Source organism: Sapajus apella, unplaced genomic scaffold, assembly GCF_009761245.1.
Source record: "Sapajus apella isolate SASKATOON/1434 unplaced genomic scaffold, GSC_monkey_1.0 scaffold47, whole genome shotgun sequence".
NCBI classification, from domain to species: domain Eukaryota; kingdom Metazoa; phylum Chordata; class Mammalia; order Primates; family Cebidae; genus Sapajus; species Sapajus apella.
The window spans coordinates 12,969,559-12,990,038 of record NW_022436987.1 but is presented as its reverse complement, the minus strand read 5'-3'; the positions used below and the strand labels follow the sequence as shown (position 1 = coordinate 12,990,038).

General features: G+C 41.0%; 1 protein-coding gene and 1 long non-coding RNA gene across 9 annotated transcripts in view; both read left to right on the top strand.

Moving 5' to 3' along the window:
* The window catches only part of SERGEF (secretion regulating guanine nucleotide exchange factor), a 233,335-nt gene that overhangs the window by 153,299 nt on the left and 59,556 nt on the right, over window positions 1-20,480 (top strand). The gene's annotated exons all lie outside the window — the stretch shown is intronic.
* Window positions 3,250-16,211, top strand: LOC116525192. Its single transcript, XR_004257614.1, has 3 exons — window positions 3,250-3,441; window positions 11,219-11,221; window positions 16,201-16,211. It is a non-coding gene; the product is annotated as an uncharacterized LOC116525192 (long non-coding RNA).

The window sequence follows — 20,480 nt, the reverse complement described above, 5'->3', positions numbered from 1 at the left end:
CTCTAGGAATGAGGACATGAACATCTTTAGGAGGCTGTTATTTTTTCTACCACAGTAACATTTGCCTTTGCTATAGAGTCTGAATGTTTACATCTTTCAAAAAAATTTATGTTGAGATTTATTCCCTAATGTGATAGCATTAAGAAATGTAGGTCATGAGGGCTCTACCCTCATGAATGGGATTAGCACCCGTAAAAAAGAGGTCCAAGGGAGCTTGTTCACCCCTTTTGCCATGTGAGGACATTTAAAAGGTACCATCTAAAAGGAACAGGCCCTGACTATGTACCATCAGATAAGCTGGTACCTTGATCTTGGACTTCTCAACCTCCAGAACTTCTATTATTTATAAATTTTCCAGTCTAAGGTATTTTGTTATAGCAGCCTAGAAGGAGTAAAACAGGATTTCTTTTTAAATTTAGCAATTGGATTGTTAGTCTTTTTTAAATAAACGTCTAGGTGTTCATTACATATTAGGCAGATTAGGTATGATTTGAATTGCAAATGTATTTTCCCAGCTTTTTGTGTTTTGTTTTGTTTTGAAGATTTTTGTTTATTTTGTCCTTAATATTTTGTCATGCAGCCTTTTCTTTTGCTATAGATTAAATGTATCAGTATCAGTCTTTTCCTGTATGGCTTTTGGATTTTGAGTCAGGGAATCCTTCTCTACTCCAGAGTATAATTGTCTTTCTTCATATTTTATTCTAGTATGGTCATGCATTGCCTAAAAATGGGGATACGTGGCCAGGGTCAGTGGCTCACACCTTTAACCCCAGCACTTTGGGAAGCCGAGGCAAGTGGATCACTTAAGGCCAGGAGTTCGAGACTAGCCTGGCCAATATGGCTGATATAGTTTGGCTGTGTCCAAATTTCAAATGGAATCTCACACTGAATTTCCACATGTTGTGGGGAGAGACCTTGTAGGAGGTAATTGAATCATGGGGGTAGGTCTTTCCTGTGTTGGTCTCATGATAGTGAATAAGTCTCACAAGAGCTGATGGTTTTAAAAAGGGAAGTTTCCCTGTACACGCTCTCTCTTTGCCTGCTACCATCCATGTGTGACTTGCACCTTTTTGCTTTCTGCCATGATTGTGAGGCCTCCCCAGCCTCACAAAAGAGGTTTAAGTTCATTAAACCTCTTTATTTTTGTAAATTGCCCAGTCTCAGGTATATCTTTATTAGCAGCATGAAAATGGACTATTACAGTAAATTGGTACCAGGAGTGGTGTACTGCTGAAAACATATCCAAAAATGTGGATGTGACTTTGGAACTGGGTAACAGACAGAGGTTGGAACAGTCTGGAGGGATCAGAAGAAGACAGGAAAATGTGGGAAAGTTTGGAACTCCCTGGAGACTTGTTGAGTGGCTTTGATCAAAATGTTGATAATGATATGGTCAATGAAATCTAGACTGAGATGGTCTAAGATGGAGATGAGTAACTTATGGGGAACTGGAGTAAAGGTGATTCTTGTTATGTTTTAACAAAGAGACTGGTGGCATTTTGCCCCTGCCCTAGAGATTTGTGGAACTGTTAACTTGAGAGAAATGATTTAGGGTATCTGGTGGGAGAAATTTCTAAGCAACAAAGCATTCAAGAGGTGACTTGGGTACTGTTAAAGGCATTTAGTTTTAAAAGGGAAACAGAGCATAAAGGTTCAGAAAATTTGTAGCCTGTTGATGTGATAGAAAAGAAAATCCCATTTTCTAAGGAGAAATTCAAGCCAGCTGCAGAAATTTGTACAAGTAATGAGGAGCTGGCCAGATGTCAATCCCCAAGACAATAGGGAAAATGTCTCCAGAGCATGTCAGAGGTCTTCATGGCAGCCCCTCTCATCACAGACCCAGAGGGCTAGGAAGAAAAGATGGTTTCCTGGGCAGGGTCCAGGGTCCCCTACTGTATACAGCCTAGGAATTTGGTGCCCTGCATCCCAGTCACTCCAGTTGTAGTTGAAAGGGGCCAATGTAGAGCTCTGGCCATGGCTTCAGTGGGTAGAAGCCCTAAGCTTTGGCAGCTTCCACATGGTGTTGAGTCTGCAAGTACACAGAAGTCAAGAATTGGGGTTTAGAAACCTTTACCTAGATTTCAGAAGATGTATGGAAATGCCTGGATACCCAGACAGAATTTTGCTACAGGGGTGGGGCCCTCATGGAGAACTTCTGCTGGAGCAGTATAGAAGGGAAATGTGGGGTTAGAGCCCTCACACAGACTCCCTATGGGGCACCGCCTAGTGGAGCTGTGGGAAGAGGGCCACTGTTCTCTAGGCTCCAGAGTGGTCAATCCACTGACATCTTACACTGTGTGCCTGGAAAAGCCATAGACACTCAGTGCCAACCCATGAAAGCAGCCAGGAAGGAGGCTGTACCCTACAAAGCCACAGGGGCGGAGCTACCCAAGACTGTGGGAACCCACCTCTTACATTAGTGTGACCTGGCTGTGAGACATGGAGGCAAAGGAGATCATTTTGGAGCTTTAAGATTTGGCTACTCTGCTGGATTTTGGATTTGCATAGGGCCTGTGACCTTTTTGTTTTGGCCAATTTCTCTCATTTTGAATGGCTGTGTTTACCCAATACCTGTACCCCCGTTGGATCTAAGAAGTAACTAACTAACTTTTGATTTTACAGGCTCATAGGCAGAAGGGTCTTGCCTAGTCTTGTATAAGACTTTGGACTGTGGACTTTTGAGTTAATGCTAAAATGAGTTAAGACTTTAGGAGAGTGTTAAGAAAACATGTTTGGTTTTGAAATGTGAGGACATGAGATTTAGGAGGGACCAGGGGTGGAATGATATGGATCAGTTTTGTCCCTACCCAAATCTTATCTTAAATTCCCACGTGTTGTGGGAAAGACCGAGTGGGAGGTAATGGAATCACAAGGGCAGGTCTTTTTCTGTGCTGTTCGTGTGATAGGGAATAAGTCTCATGAGATCTGACAGTTTTAAAAAAGGGAGTTTCTCTGTACAAGCTTTCTCTTCACCTGCCACCATCCATGTCAAATGTGACTTGCTCCTCGTCTTCTGCCATGATCGTGAGGCCTCCCAGCCATGTGGAACTGTAAGTCCATTAAACCTCTTTCTTTTATAAATTACCCAGTCTCAGGCATGTCTTTATTAACAGTGTGAAAACAGACCAATACAATGGCAAAACCCGTCTCTACTAAAAATACCAAAAAATTAGCTGGGCTTAGTGGCACATGTGTGTAATCCCAGCTACTCAAGAGGCTGAGGCCTAAGAATTCCTTGAACCAGGGAGGCAGAGGTTGTAGCGAGCCAAGATCCTGTCACTGTACTCCAGCCTGGGTGACAGAGCAAGACTCCCTCCCTTTCAAAAAGAGGGGATATGTTCTGAGATATGTGTCATTAGACTATTTTGTCATTGTGCCAACATTATAGAGTGTACTTAACAAACCTAAATGGTATAGCCTAGTACACACCTAGGCTATGTGGTTTAGCCTGTTGCTCCTAGGCTGTAAACCTGGATAGCATGTTACTGTATTGAATACTATAGGCAATTGTAATACAATGGTAAGTATTTGTGTATCTAAACAGTAAAAATATGGTACAAAAGATTAAAAATTATACATCTGTATATGGCACTTACTATGAATGGAGCTTTCAGGACTGGAAGTTGTTGTGGGTGTTTAAGTGAGTGAGTGATGAGTGATGAGTGATTATGAAGGCCCAGGACATTATTATATACTGCTGTAGCCTTTATAAACGTTATATACTTAGGCTGTAAGTACTGTACACTTAGGCTACAGTTAATTACACACAAAATTCTCTCTCTTCAAACATAAATTAACCACAGCTTACTATTGACATTTTACTTTACAAACTTTAAAAAACTTTTTTACTTTTTTACTCTTTTAATAACAGCTTAAAACACAAACATTGTATACAGTACAAAAATGTTTTTAAATATATTAATTGTATAAGTTTTTTTCTAGTTTTTATTTTTATTTTTGCTTTTTAAACTTTTTTGTTTAAAACACAAGCACACACATTAGCTCAGGCCTACACGGGATCAGAATCATCCATATCACTGTCTTTCACCTCCACATGTTGTCTCACTGGAAGGTCTTCAGAGGCAGTAACATGTATGGAGCCACCATCTCCAGTGATAACAATGCCTTCTTCTGGAGTATCTCCTGAAGGACCTGCCTTTTAGAAGGATTTTTTACAGTAAACTTGAAAAAAAAAAAAGAAGGAATACACTCTAAAATAACAATAAAAAGTATAGTATAGTAAATACATAAACCAGTAACATAGTAATTAATTTATCAAGTATTACATGCTGTACATAACTGCATGTGCTAGACTTTTATATGACTAGAAGCACAGTAGGTTTATGTACATCAGCATCATCACAAATGAGTAATGTGTTGTGTTACAACATTATCACAGCTACTATGGCGGTAGGCAACAGGAATTTTTTCAGCTCCATTATAATCTTCTGGGACTACCATTGTATTGTTGACTGAAACATGGTGACGCGGTGCATGGCTACATTTTTATGGTTTTATTTTTTACATTAAATCTTTGATCCATTTGGAATTTGTCCTGGTATAAGTCAGGTGTGCATTCAGCTTCAGAATTTTTTAAATGGCTGATCAGCTATCTCAAAACTATTTTTTGAATTATTTGCCTGCCTTCCTGGGTCCTGTTGCTACCAGAGCAGCCCTAAGGCATTGCCCAAAATTGCACAGCTAGTCAGTAGCAGTGCTGGGACCGACACTGAAGTCTAGCTTGTGCTATTCAGAAGAAGATGGTACCTGGTTATCAAGGAGCTTTCTCAAGTGGTTGTCTGAGCTGTTTGCCAGACAGGGAGAAAAGAGCTGAGGCAGGGCAACAGTTTTTTAGTTCTCTTGGTTACAAGTGCTCTGTCCCAGGTCTTGCCTTTCTCAGCTCTGGAGCTGATATATTCATTGCCACTACCACACCTGGCTGCTTGGGGCACCATATTTTCCTTGCCAACAGGCCAGAAACATGATAAACGTCTTACATTCAAGAAAGATGTTTTGACAGGGTGCTGTGGTTCATGTCTGTAATCCCAGCACTTTGGGAGGCTGAGGTGGGTAGGTCACAAGGTCGGGAGTTCGAGACTAGCCTGACCAATATGGTGAAACTCTGTCTCTACTAAAAATACAAAAATTAGCCAGGCGTGGTGGCAGGTGTCTGTAGTCCCAGCTACTCAGGAGGCTGAGGCAGGAGAATCACTTGAACCCGGGAGGCGGAGGTTGCAGTGAGCCAAGATTGCATCACTGCACTCCAGCCTGGGCAACAGAGCAAGATTTTGCCTCAAAAAATAAAAGAAAAAGAAAGATGTTTCACAATAAATAGATATTTTACAGAATCTTGCTTATTGCTCAAGTCACATTTCTGTTAAGTCATATATTTTCAAGGCGTATCTTCACATCCCAGATGTAACTTTTTACCTCTCAATTAAGGTGGATTTTTCACTGTTCCTAAATAAGCAACATTTATATCACTCCACAGGAGTCATTCTATATGACATCACAGGTGAGGGTGCCAGGCTGTTGAGGAGGCTCCCATACTAGCTAAATTGCTCTTTCATGCTGGTCATTTTAGGCACAATATTGACCACTTGTTTAGCACAATGCTCTGATCCTTTTTAGGGTTGCTTACCGTAGCAGAAACTGCATTTGTGATCCACTGCACTTGTTTGCAGTTAATCCAGAGGCTTGAGGCCTTGCGAAAGTAAATCTAACTAACGTGAACTCAAAGTGAAAGATACAAAGAATTACAGCAAGTTAGAGACAGCCGTCTGCAGTGCACCATAACTAGTTATGGTGCTAAGTCTCTGTGTTATCCTAGGCAGTTACTCTGCTTCTCTGGGCTTTAGAATCCCCATCTGGAAAATGTGGGAGCTAGACTGGACAGTTTCTAAAGTCTTCTGCAACTCTCAAAGTCTGTCTTCATGTCCTCAAACTGTATTGAACATCTTCATAGACCATCTATACCTGCCTTGCATTAATAGGTGCTTCACATATTTGTTAAATACTGAATGAACATTATGTAAATATTTTTCTCATTCTCTCTCTTCAGCTTACTAGTGGCTGATGATGTGCCATGTACTATTATGGATGCTGTGGAGGAATACAACATTCATGGAACTCACATTCATGTATTCACATTCATGGAACTCCTTAGTGGGAAAGAGAGCTATGGGAATTAAGTCTGGCACATAGTTTGCACTTAAATACTGAATGAATGAATGAGTGAATACAAAGCAGACCATGATAAGAACTAGGAGGAAGAATAAAGAGGTAGGAATGATTAATTTTGGAAATCCTTGTGGAAGAGGTGACTCCTGAGTGGAGGAAGGGTAAAGAGCAGCACTCTGTGCTGAGGGATCAGCATAAGCAAAGGGAAGGAAGGCTTTGAAGTGTGAATCATGGTTGAGGGACAAGTGGTCAGTCAGTAAAACAGCTTAGGGCCAAGTCTCTAATAGTATGCTGAAGGGCATTGACTTTATTATTTAGGCAGTGTAGAACTATCATGGGTTATTTAGGAAGATTCTTCTGAAGTTCACAATTTTAGCAGAAGATAAAATTTTTTTTCTTTAAAGGATAATACCTTTTTATAATGTAAAACTGAAGTAACAGGAGTTAAGTACAAAATGCCAACACTATTCTGAGCATTTTGCATATATCACCTCATTTAGTTATCACCATGCAGGGTAGAAAGTAAATAGAAATTGCACCCGTTTTTCAGATGGGAAAATGGAGACTTCAAGAAGTGGAGCCCAGAATTCAAACTTAGGTCTGCTCACTGCAAGGTCTGAACTTGCCACTCCTTGTGCTGCTCCCTGCAGAGATTTGACTTAGGTTAATTAGCATATCAAGCAGCATAAACTGAATTTTTAATATGCATGTGGCTTTGGAAGACAAGAAAAAGCAACAGCAGAGCTAGCATTACTGATGGTACTTGTTTGTAGGGGCAGAGGTCAGCCTCCATCCTTTTGTCTATCTACCAGAACATGGCACCTAGGGGATGACCATGTGTAGCATTGGGCAGCTTTGACAGTGGCTAAGCAGTCCAGCCCATGAGCCTACTCTGTCCTTCCTTACACAGACATTAGCTTCCTGAACCTGGGCAGCACTATTGTATCTGCAAAACCCAGACTCATAGTATTGCCTCTCAGCATCCACAGCCCTCTGTTTATACTGGTATCCCTCTGTATCACCTGTCCTATGACTGCTGTTCCTGCTGCCTCTTGCCTCTGGAATCCTCTGTTCCTTCTGGGTGTATGTAAAGCCCTTAAATGTAGAACAGCTGTGACTATTCATTCACCGTGCTGTCCCTGGGCAGTGCTTTAGCAACATTCTGTTTGCCTATTTGTCCATTCATGAATTCATTCATTAAGAAGCTGTACCATGCAGTAGAGTACTGGGACAAGATATCTGAATACTAGACAAGCTGCTGACACCTTGAGCAGGCCACTTTCCTTCTATAGGCCTTCTTTTCTTTATGGCTAAAATAGGAGAATTATGTAAGATAATCTCTGAGGTCTTTACTATTTCTCTCACTTTGAGACTGTTTTGTTCAGCCATAAATTCACACCTTCATCCTAACATGAGGTTAGGGAATGCTTCTTAGAAGAGATGATGCTTGAAGTGGGTCTTAAAGGATGAGTAGGAGAAAAAGAAAGGTATTCCAGGAAATGAGATCAACATAAACAAAAGTATGGAGAAGGCATGGGAAACTGGGGTAATTGAGGGCACCTGGAGAGAAGCAGCGCAGTTGGAGACAAGGCCATAGTGATGGCTACGGCCAGATCATAAAGGCTTCAATGTCAGGCTAACGAGCTGGAACTTCATCCTGTGGGGTGAAGGTGCAGGAAAGGTTTTAAAGCAGAGAAATGACTTGATGTGATCTATTTTTAGAAACTAGTACTGTGCAATGGAGAAACCTGGGAGAAATGGCAGTGGGTTTGATATTTTGGCTTTATAAGATATTAACTTGGTAAGTTTGTGATTTTTAGCTGAGGCAAGATGCTGCTGACCTATTGAATGGGGAATGCCATGATTTACAGTCTGATTGTGGCTCTAGAATCCCCAGCGGACTCCTTGACCCAGGTTCTGCCCCATTCTAGTTGCAATCCAGGCCTAGGCCAAAGCCCGCCCTTTCCTCTTCCCATGACAACCAAGCTGAACAGCTGACTTAGGAAGTTCCACAGTGTAGTCCTCGTGTGGCATGCATGCATATATCAGTAGGTCCTCATGTGTTCTCACTACTTCATAGTGTATCAGGTACTTTGATTTATCACCTTTCATTCTCACGGTAACTCTGAAGTTCTCAGAGAAAGTACAATTCCTATTGTACAGTGGGGAAATGGAATCTCAGAAGGGTTGCATGATTTGCCTCAAGCAGCATAATATAGTGTAAGGGGCATGAGGCCTTGGAGTTGGGAAGTCATGGGTTCCATTTCCAGCTCTGCTGCTTAATATCTTAATATCTGACCATGGGCAAAATTGCTACCCTCTCTAAACTTGGGTTTCTCGTCCTTAAAGACTTAGATAATAACAGTTTCTGTATGTGCATGTCATTGGAGCAAATTATGTGGTTTATGGCAACGCTTTTGGCACACAGTAGGTGCTCAGAATGTCTGTTTCTGTTTCCTCTGACTCACTTCAGTGCTCTTTCTGGTGTTTCGCCTTGCTTCCCATATGGCCCTCTTTGTCATCTCTCTTGCTCCTCCATTCTTAAGTCAATGCCACAGACATGTGTTACTGGAAATGTTCTTCCTGAGTACACAGTATGAAGCTAAGCCTTGTGGATGAAGTGAGAGGACATAGGAAATGGCCTTTGGCCTCACTGCTTGCTATCTGATTATTGTGTGTATTAGGGTGTGGGGGGTTTAGCCTTCACTCTTGGAACAAACCTGAGGTGATCGTGATGATCCCTGCACCCTCCTCAGGGAACTTACTGTATGGCAAGAGCCAGGCTCAGTTCTTACACTGTCTCACTAAGCTCTTACACACACTCTTCCATCCACTGCATGTGTATCTTACATACACTTCTGTATTCTTAACATGTAACCCTGTTTTACAGATGAGGAAAATGAGGCTCAGAAAAGCTAAACATGTTAAGATCTTAAACTCCTATTTGATGAGACCAGGATTTGGGCCAGGTTATCTGACTCTGATGCATGCACTTTTAAATTAGATTACTTTTTGCTGATTACAAAACAGTGTATGTACATAGTTTGAAAATTTTTTTAATACTAAAAGGCTTAATAATCGCAATTTCTGCCTCATCTTTTCCCACTCCCTTGTCTAATTCCTGGAGCCAACCATTTTGAATTATTTTTGGGTGTCTCTTTGTATATTTCTAAATCAAATACTTAAGATATAAATTTTAAGATAAATTTTATCTGTTGCTTTCTTATAAACAAAAATGTAATTATCTTATACCACCACCTTTATTTCCCTTCCCCCCATCTTCACCTGTAGTTAAGTCATTAGTTCATTAGTATGAGTAGTGTAAATACTGTTCTCACTGCTGAGCCAAGCAATATATCATGATATGGTTCCTATACTATACTTTTCCTGGAGTTAAAATTGCTTGTTTATTTTTCCCTTCCTTTGACTGACTTTCTGTGTACCAATTATCAGATATTTTGCCTCCAAAGCACCTGTAAAACACCTCTTACACACTTTGCAATATGATCAAAGATGTCAACTCTTTCACCAGTCTCCCCACCCCACTTTCACCACATGCCACTCTGGGGTTCTCCCTTTCCATTACACCCTGAAATGGTTACTTTCGGCCTGCACAGTGGTTACCTGATGACTTCTCTATACCATTTTCCTGTGTTAAATCTCTGTTCTCTATCTTCCTTCTCATTTAGATTAGTCTCATTTTGGTGGGGCACAGGATTCAGTACCTTCTGGAAAAGAGGAGTTGAAGATAAATTTTTTGATTCTTTGAAATTCTGAAAATATACTTACTCTGTTTTCACACTTGATTGACACTTTCACTGTTTGTAGAAATCTAGGTTGGCAATTTTTTTCATTCTGACTTTGACATGCATTTCCCATTGTCCTCTAACATCTGCTGTTACTATTGAGAACTCTCCTGCTTTTTCTAATTCCTGTTCCTTTGTACATGCCATTTTTTTTTCTTTGAAACTTTTAGGAACTTTTCTTTACTTCAGTGTTTTGAAATTTTGTGATGACATGCCTTGCTATGTATCTTCTTTATTCATTGTTCTGGTATTTATTGAGCCTTCTCAGTCCACAGGCTTATGTCTGTCAATTCTGTGAAATCATTCTTGAAATTGTTTTACCATTTTTTTCCCTATTTTTCTTTGTTCTATCTTTCTGGGACTTCTATTGGATGTGTAATAAATTTCCTGTACTCCTAATTTTCTTATCTTTTCTTTCCTCGTGGGCATGTTTTTACTTTTCTTATCACTTTCTGAGAAAACTTCCTGACTCCATCTTCCAACTTTTCTAGTGGAACTTTCATTTAGGTATTATTTTTAATTCTAAGGCTCTTTCTTATTTTTTAATCCTTTAAAATAGTTTTCTGTTCTTGTTCATATTACCGTATCATCTACCATTTTTCTATGGATATTAATTGTAGAATAATTTTTAAAATGTTTTCTTTTGTTCTCTGCCTTGACTCTATTTTTTTCTATTTTTATTTTCTATTTCTTTGTTTTGAGTTCTGTCTTTCATGTTGGTGACTGTGCTGGATGTTTTTTGTTTGCCCTGTAGATGCACTCTCCACCTTTTTTCACACTCCATGTACCCCTAGGGAGGATGATGTGTCCTGCATCAGCTGGCCCTCTGTCTTCTGGTTGGTTTCAGTTAATGAGAGGAACAGCAGATCTGAGGACTGAAAAACAGTGAGGCCAGGGTATTTATTCTCCTAGTTTCTCCCTGCTTACCTGCCATAGCTGCATACCTCTATCAGGGATTCCAGTCTGGTGTCCTGCTCTTTAACTTCACCCTCTGTAATTCTGGCAACCACTCCTTTTCCTTACTTCTTCAGGCTTAGCAGTGGTAGAGCTCTAGTTTAATTTAGTGGTCCTAGAATACTAAACATTGTCCATACCTCTGTAAATGGTTCCTTTATTAAACTCTCTCCTGCTATCCAGTTTGATGCAGTCTTCTGCTGAGCCTCTAAATGATACGGATGTTGTCTTCTCTAAAGATCTGATGATGTTTAGCTGGCTCTTTATAGTGAAAAGAGATAGTATATGAGACTATGTGCATGGAGAGGGTGCATTGGCCCCTGACTTCCATGTAGATGTTTGGACTGAGGAGTTGGGGGAGCTTTGTCATTGGTAAACTTCCAGAGATCAATATTTATGGATTTTCCCCCTAATCTTCTGTCCTGGAGTGTATATGCTTAGTTGTTGACTTTCTGGAGCAGGATGGGGGGAAGGGGGTTGGGAGGAGTCCCATCATCCCTTATGTAGACTGTCAGTCACTTAACCCATTTGTTTAATTCATATCCTCACTCCCACCCTTCAATGACTCTTTTTCCAGGCCCAGGGCTGCCCTTGCTCTGTTTCGTCAGATAATAAATGTGTGCTGTTCCTTATAGTGAGAGATAGGTTGCCTCGTTATGTGTGTTGGGGAGAATCTGGGCATCTACCCCCTATAAATATACTTTCAGGAAATCCCACTGATTTCAGCCCTATCCTTACTTGACTTTCAAAGACACTTGGTACCTCTCAGTCCTGAGGCTTTTCAGTGTCTTGGAAGAAAAATGTGTTTCCTTCTCACTGTTCCCTTCAGCAGGCACAGGGTTTCAGCCTCCTCCACTCTGTATAGTCAGTTACCTCCTTCATCAGTGTTATTCATCTGAAATATGTTGAGCTATCTTGTTTCTCCTTCTATTCCTCTTTTCTTGGTGGATTCATACTTTCTTTATTCCTTTGCAGTTGGTTTAAGAGGGTTTTGGAAGGAAGTAGAGACAAACGTATGGGCTCAATCTATCCCAGCTCATGGAAGTTCCTACTACTCTTTGTAGGCCACAGCTATAAAGGATAGAGGAAGTGACAGCGGCCCAGAGAGTGTGAGGCAGGCTGGAAGTTGTGTGACTGCACAGTGTGACAGAAGGGAAGCCACTCAAAGCTGAAGCTTTGGCACTGTGGCCTTGGTGTTTGTGAGTTTTATGAGTCTGTTCATTTTATTCGGGCAGCATTTCTGAGATGAATTCTTCATATGAAGGGAATTTACTAAGATCAGTTGAGAACTGACTTGAAGAAGTTTTTGCCAAATGGCATTACATAGCAAGAAGGGAGAAAAATATGGGGAGCTCTTAGACAGATGCCTTTTGAAATTTTAATTTTGCCAAATGAAGAAGGTAGCCAAAGAAGATTTATAGGCTTCTGCTGTGGGAGGGACTGCCTTTTGGAAGGGGAAGAAGCAAAATCTTAGCTGATCTTAATGTAAGAAGAGCCCTGGGGTCATAGAACCACAGACTTTCATAGAACCACAGACTTCAGAAACAGCCTGATCTTTACAGAAGAGGAAATTAAGGTCTAAGTTTGGAAATGATTTGCCCAAAGTTACACAGCAAGGTATAGGCTATGCCCAGAGCTGCCACCACGAGTCCTAACTTCAGCTGGCACATTACACCCCTCTGGAGATAGAACATCAGCAACTTTAGAGGTGAGCTCCAAAGGCCCCACCCTTGTCACTGTGACCTAGAAGCCCATGGCCTCAGGATCCCTTGACTTGGCTTATTTCTGGGTAATTTCTGCTACTCACCCTCACTGGAGATGTTATATTCTCCGTTTCCCTATGCTGCATAGGTTTGGAACGAACCAGTGCTGTGCCAAATTGTAGACCTGTGTAGATGTTTCTTTTTGTTTCGTTATTTTTGGGGGCTCCACCAAGGCTCTCCATATGAATTCAAATGTGGTTTAGGAAACAAAAAAGATAATGACTTCAATAACTTGACTTTTTAGGAAAGTTAAGGGGAAAGAAGAGTCCAGGAAGCCAATACACTATATGATCAACTCTCAATATTGATTGAACCGTAATAACAATAATAGCTGACAGTATTGGTCTGTGTGTGGTTTTACACATTTTACATACATTATTAACTGATTGTTTACATCAACAGTAAGGTGGGTACTATGATTATACCTGTTTCACAGATGGTGAAACTAAGGCAGGGAAAGTAAGTAAGTTGCTCAAGGTGGAGAACCTTGTCCTGGGTACTCTGTAGCTTAAGGAGTTGGGTATCTAAAGACACAGGTTAATAATTAGTAATATTCTCTTAAATTTTTCAGTAATAGATTGTTAAGAGCTGCGAAGGGGTCTCTTTTGGCTGCCAAAAGGCTCCAGCTGCAGCCTGTCTCCAAGAAGGCATATAAAGGGAACATTTCACTTTTTCTGGAAACTGGGAATTTATATACACAAAAGATGATGAAATCAGGATCTAAACAAGGGTGGGAATGTGAACAGAGTCAACAAAGTAATATGTAATTGGGAATAAATATAAGAGTGGTAGAAATGGTAAATCTTAGGTATTGACTGAGTCAGCTTGCACTAGGGAGGCCAGAGGACGGGGAGCCAGCCGTGGAAGCAGAGATGTTAACAGAGAGGGGAGGATTAGGTTGTGAGTTATATTGCCTTTAAACTGTCAGTGGGATAGGTAGTGGGGTAGTCTGAACACGGTCCTGTAAAAGAGGCCTAGAGAGGAAATTTGTGGGTTAGGGGTGGGGATGTGGTTTTCAATATCTTGCGTTACAGGACCACATCTGTGCCCACACTGCAGAATAACCTTTGTCCATTCCAGAGAGAGCCTGCAAAGTGCAGATGGCCATGGTATACTTGGGAATGTTGGGCTGATAGAGTTAAAGTGGGCTGGAGCTAGAAAGGATCTCAGAAGCCAACTGTTCCCAATCTTCATCTATAAGTGAAATATCCAAATCTTAGAAGGGGCAGTGATATGTTTCAGTTGTGGGCCAGCCGGAGGACATGCCCAGGCAGACTAAGAAAGCAGATCTCCCACCACTCAGCCCAGGTCCCTTTGCTTCAAATCATGTCTCAAAGGTTTGCAGTTTTGCTTTGTACAATTTCTGTTACCTGCGGTCAGCCACAGCCCAAAAATACTCAATAGAAAATTCCCGAAATAAACAATGCAGAAGTTTCACATGCTGAGTAGTGTGAAGAAATCTCATGCCATGTCACTCCATCCCACCCAGAAGATGAATCATCCCTTTGTCCAGTGTGTCCATAATGTATATACTATCTGCCTGTTACTATGTAGGAAAAAACAGCAAATATATATAGTTTGGTACTATTTTAGGCATCCCTTGGGGGTCTTGGAACATGTCCTCTGAAGCTAAGGAGGCACTACTGTATTTGAAACTGTGACAGTTTCCAAATCCAGGACTGATTATTCCCTAGTGAAGATGTCTTTTTAATCTGGCTCCTTAAACTGTTCAGATACCTTTGATAATCTTCAATATTAAAATTAAATATAAATTACCTTAAGTAATTTACTTTCCCTCCAAGGGTTCCAATTGCACATCCATAAAATAAAGAAAATATGCTGGCCCTCTCCTCCCCCACTTTACTTTATACAGACTTTCTGAGGTGGTAACAAATATAAGCATGGTTGGAAAAGAAAGGTAATAATTTTGTACAAAAGTAAGATAGAAGATTATCGTTTTAATAAATGTTGTTTCATTATAATTTTCATATGAAGTCGATGTGATTTTGAGGGGGACACTAAGTCCATGAAAGAAAGTCAGCTCTCCTCCTTCCTAGCCATGCAACTTCGAGTGACTTATAAGCTCCTTGTGTAGCTAGAGAATGAAAATGCTCAGAGCAACGGTGACAGTTAGATGGGATAATATATGTAAAGGATTGAGCTTAGTGCCTGATGCTTGACAGAAGCAGTAAATGCAGATTTCTAGACTCCACATCCTTGCCAGAACTCAGCATGATTCAGTTATCAATTTTTACCAATCAAAGGTGAGACTCAAAATGTTATTCTACCAAAATAAGAATTTAGTTTCAAAGATAGAGGGTATCGGTCCAGATTCAACTAAAGAAACAGACCCAGAAGGAGATGCAAATTAAGATATTTAAGGTGAGGAATTGGCTTGCGTAACTGTGGAGACTGGCTAGCAACCTTGAAATCCATAGGGCAAACTGTCAGGAAGAACAGGCAGTGGCAGCAGAAGTAGGAGGCAGGGAAGAGATTTGAAAGCCAGTGCTTGTCAGGAATTAAGTGGTCTAATATGAAAAGTATTGAGAAGGGAAGGGCAAGAATGGGCAGGATCAAGGATGTGGTACCCTTTTCTGCTTGGTAGACTGGGGAGATATGTCATCATTGAGAAGAGAGATGCCTGGAGGGAGGAAAGAATAGGCTTTAGGCAAGGTAATGAATTTACTTTTTAGCATAACTAAGTGTAAGATGCCTGTGGAACATCCAAATAGGACTACTTGGTAGAAGATTGGAATGAAAACTTTCAGCTCTATAGAGAATTCAGGGAGTTGGTTCTGTAGAGAAAGCTTCGTGAAGCAGAGCTACTTAATTACAGTTTTTTCTTTATGTATATGTACATAGCGTTTCTGCTAAGTGGCCCTTCTATAGGGTATGGTGTTGTGATGGCTTTAATAATGTTATATAAATGTCACTATTCTGGGATTATTCTTGCTGCTGCAATAATTTAGCCCAGGGCAAAGACTGATTTCCTGGTCCTTTTTCTTTTTTTTTTTTTTGAGATGGAGTCTCACTCTGTCATCCAGGCTGGAGTGCAGTGGTATAATCTCGGCTCAAGTGATTCTCCTGCCTCAGCCTCCCGAGTAGCTGGGACTACAGGTGTGTGCCACTGTGATCAGCTAAATTTTGTATATATATATATTTTTTTTAAGTAGGGATGGATTTTACCATGTTGGCCAGGCTGGTCTCAAATTCCTGACCTCAGGTGATCCACCTGCTTCGGCCTCCCAAAGTGCTGGAATTACAGTCATGAGCCACTACGCCTGGCTTCCTGGTCCCTCTTTGCGGGGACCAACTCATCTTGGTAGACTTTCCAGATTCCAATAAGCTATTGCAAAGGTTGAATCCTCAGTAGACGCCCCATACATGAATACATAGGAAGGCTCTGTCTCTCTGAGGAAAAGCCAGATGGAATCATTAATTTCTGTGGAGTGACCTGAAAGCACATAGCACCAAGTATGATTAATGACTTTGTGTAGCAGCTTACTGCCCCAGTAAACAAGGCCAGCTCAGTCAGGTTGCCTGGGAAGAAGCACTGTGTGCTCTTCCTTGACCCTAGACCTCCTCTCAGCAGGTCTATAGATAACAGATGGGGGTATGGTGCCTTGGGAGATACAGGAGCAGGGGGAAGGAGAGGAAATGAACATACACTTAACATTTCCCATGTGCCATTTCATGATGATAATGATGAAAGCAGTGACAGCTAACACTTACTGATTGTTTGCTTTGGTGCCAAGCACTGTTCATGTATGGTGCTTTGTTTTTCTATTTAATCATCACAACAACCGTGTGAAGTGGGTACTATTGTTTGCCTTGTTTTACAAGTTAGGAAATCAGGGCAGAGAGATTAAGTGATTTTCCTAGGGTCACACAATTATTTAATACATCTAAGGTGGGACTTGAAAAATGTTTCTAAGCCCACAGTTCCAGACTCCATGCTACTTCTCTCTGATACTGTCACAGCCACTTTCCCTTCCCTGGTCCTGTCATGCAGGGCAGCAAGACTACAGGGTTCTTTCTCTGATAGTTCTCATAGATTTCTGTCTTCGCTTTATTGGGTGAGTGGGTTGTGGGAAGCACTGAGCGAGAATTAGGAGACCTAAGTTTTTATTTCACCCTCGGTCTGACCTTGCCTCAGATCTGACCCTCACATTCTTCATCTGTAAAATGGAGATAGTAACATCTACCAGGGTGTTATGAGGATCAGATGAATAAATTGCTAGGAAAGTGTTTTTTTGTAAATGTTGAGAGTTACCCTGTTGCATCTATAATTAGTACTTTGCTTTTCAGAATATCTTCTTTCCTGTTACCTTTCTTGACCCTGACTCCTTTTGTCCTTTATTATGATTTGTGACATTTTTATCACTTAAAAGTCTATGATAATCATGCTTAAGGCAGGAGGCCACTGAAATTCTTACATAAATAATTCCACCTACCTGAGCCAAATGGAGGGGGTGGGGTGGGGTGGCGTGTAGCAGATTTAGCAGCTGCTGAAGCTATAACCAAGAGAAGTTTCCTTGTCAGTCACAGGAATGAATCATTCAAATGGCTGCCTTGCTGGGTCCTTCCCAGAGCCAGAAGGTAAATTAGGGAGCAGTGTTGCTTTTATCACTCACTAAGCTTAAAATGAAGCTCAGTCTCTTTGAAATGTAGCAAGGATTTCTGTTTGAAAGAGCATGGGTTCTGAACTCAGACTGACCTGAGTTCATTCAATTCCCAGTATTGCCACTTAGTAACTGAATGACCTTAGACAAGTCATCTCACCTAACTGGGCCTCAGTTTCCTACTCTGTAGATGCTTCCCAAGGTTGTTGTGCAGCTCAGATGAGATCATGGGTATAAAGGGCCCAGCATGGTACCACACGCTCATTAGACTCTCAACAGTTTTTACTTTGCTGTGTCTTCAAGCTGTGGGAATGAGCGCCTTGGGGAGGTAGATTTGATGGGGAGTGAAACAACCTGGTTTCCAGAGTGCACAGGCAGAGAACTCAGTAATAGACATTTGAATCACAGCTCTATTTTTAGTTCAATCCAGCCTAAGGTTTCAAAATGTGGGTTCTTCCTCCTGTCCCTTTATCCTTTCTGTGTAAGCAGTGGTGGGGGTGGGGTTGTCCACCTTCTCTGAGGCGAGTATTTCTGCCATTTCAGTCATATCTTTTTCCTTATTAGTGTCCAACACAGTCACCTTGGATACATCAACTTAAAAATCTGTGATAATGCGTAAATGCAAGTGTTTTACTCTTGTCTTCAGCAAGATTCTGTCACTGCTACTCCAGGCTTCAACTCTCCAACTTCTAAAACTTTGGAGAAATTTCATCCATGACCCCTCGCCCATGTTTCTAGTATGGCTGACTTCATGAATTTGGGGAGCACAGCAGTAAATACTTTTCTATCAAGTCCTGTCTCTTCCTTCCCTTCTCAAGATGCACAAATCCCTACACAGGGATAGTCACAGAGCAGCCTCATGTGCATGGGCTCCATACAGCATCCTTGTACTCATGTGTCTTACAGAAGAGGGATGCAAACTGCTAGATACACAGGAGACACATAATAATTAGCGCGTGTTCATTTCTTCCTTGCAGCAGCTCTCTGGTAAGTAGGAATATGGTTTCATGGTTTAGGGCACTGGATTTCAAATTAGGGAGACCAAGGTTTGAATCCTAACTCTGTAACTTAACAGCTGAGTGACCTGGGACAAATTATTGAACTCCTCTGAGCATAGGTTTCTTCTTCTATCAACTGGAGATAATAGTACCCATCTCACAGGACTGTAAGGAGGAGTGACAGAATGTGTAGAAAGCCCTCAGCACAGGGCCAGCACACAGTATGGATATATACATAGTAATTGTGACAGTTTCTTAGGAGAGAAAATGTTGCCCCAGGAAAGTTAGCTAATTTATCTAAGGTAGTATCATCCCTATTTTATGTAGAAGGACATCAAGGCTGAGAGTCAAGCATGTTGTCCAATGTTATACAGTAAGTAAGCAGCAGAATGTAAACTACAACCCAGGTCTCCTGACACCTCAGCCAGATCTCCTGACATTTCACCAGAAGCCTCTGGAAAACTGGAATAAATGCCCCCCCGCCAGCCCATATACAATTTCCACCCTGGTGGTGGAATCCAAGCCCAGCTTCCCCTCTGCTGAATCTGCTTTCTAGAAACAGGCTGCCAGTGAAAGATGTATACAAGTGTGTATAGAAATGCATACATATATGTGATTGAGTGGGAAAATATCCCAGGGAACCACGATTACCAGAGTACTCCAAGAATGCAGTATTTTGGTTAATGGATTTTTCTCAGAGTATTAACCTCTTGGTTTCAGGCCTTATTGAAAGTCATTACAAAAGGCATTGCAACTATTCACTCTGATGCTAGAAGGAGCTGTATAGTGAGCATAATTAAATTCTCTTTAAGGTGACAGAGGATCTTGGCAGGATGTCCATTTATCACCAGAATGATCAGTTGCAATGTTCAGGACTCTAATAACAACCCATATGTCTGTCTTGGTCTTTTACACCCATTATAACATATGTGCATGTGTGTGTTGGGAGTAAAGGGCAGGATGGGAAGGTGATTATCCTCCTCTTATTAGGGAGGAGGCAGGATTTGGAGAGCATGAATGTCATGTTGGGCATCTGCTATGATTTAAATATGCTTCTCAAAAGTGCATGTGTTAGAAACTTGATCCCCAGTGTAACAATCCTGGGAGGTGGGGCCTTTGGAAGGTGATTGGTTCATGGCGGCTCCAATCTTATGAATGGATTCATGTCATTATTGCGGGAGTAGGTTATTGCAGGAGTGGCTTTGTTAAAAATACAAGCTCTTTCTCGCATGTGCTCTCTTCTCCCTCCACCTGTCCACCCTGGGATGACCCTCACTAGATACCTCCACCATGCTCTTGGACTTCCCACCTTCCAGAACTATGAGCCAAATCAACTTCTTTATAAATTATCCAGCCTGTGGTATTCAGTTATAGCAACAACAACAACAACAACAACAACAAGACCAGGAGAAGATCATGTATCTTGAAAGTAATAGAACTAGAACTGAAATGGCATTTGCTGAGACATAATATAGTAAAGGAGAAAAAACATAGATTTTTGAGTCAGACATACTTGAGTTTAAATCCTGATTTTACCACTTACTGATGATTTTGACCTTGAATAAATTAATCTCTCAGGTCCTAAGATTCCTCATCTGTAAAATGGATCTAATGATATTTCCCTTGCTGGGAGTAATTTTAAGAATTCTAAGTAATGTATATAAAGCATCCAGCATTGTGCCTGGTCAGAGTAGGTCCTCAGCATATGGAAGCTATTATTATGTCTCCTAGTCCCATGCCCTTTCCAGTCTACCAAGATGTCTACTACTGAAGATATAGAAGGTACAAGGGATTGGACTGACCTTTCTTCAGCCCATCAAACTCTAGAAGTATTCCCATTAGCTTCAAGTGTGGGATTAGGGGGTTGTTTTTTCCCTTTCTATTAACAGAAGCCTGAGACAGCTTTTATTCTATAGGTAAAACTTAAATAATTTTATGTTAATACAAGAGCTGCTGCAAAGCAATAAAATAAATATCACACATGACTGTTGTTGATAATAAGTGCCTACAGTCTGGGAATGCTTTCTGGATTTAAAAAATATGCATAGAATTTGACTAGGAGAACAAGAGATATATTTCATGTAGGATCAAATCAAAGGTGTAGAGGTAAGACAACATCAGATTTGCTCAGCTTGGCTAGAAAAAAAATTGTCATTG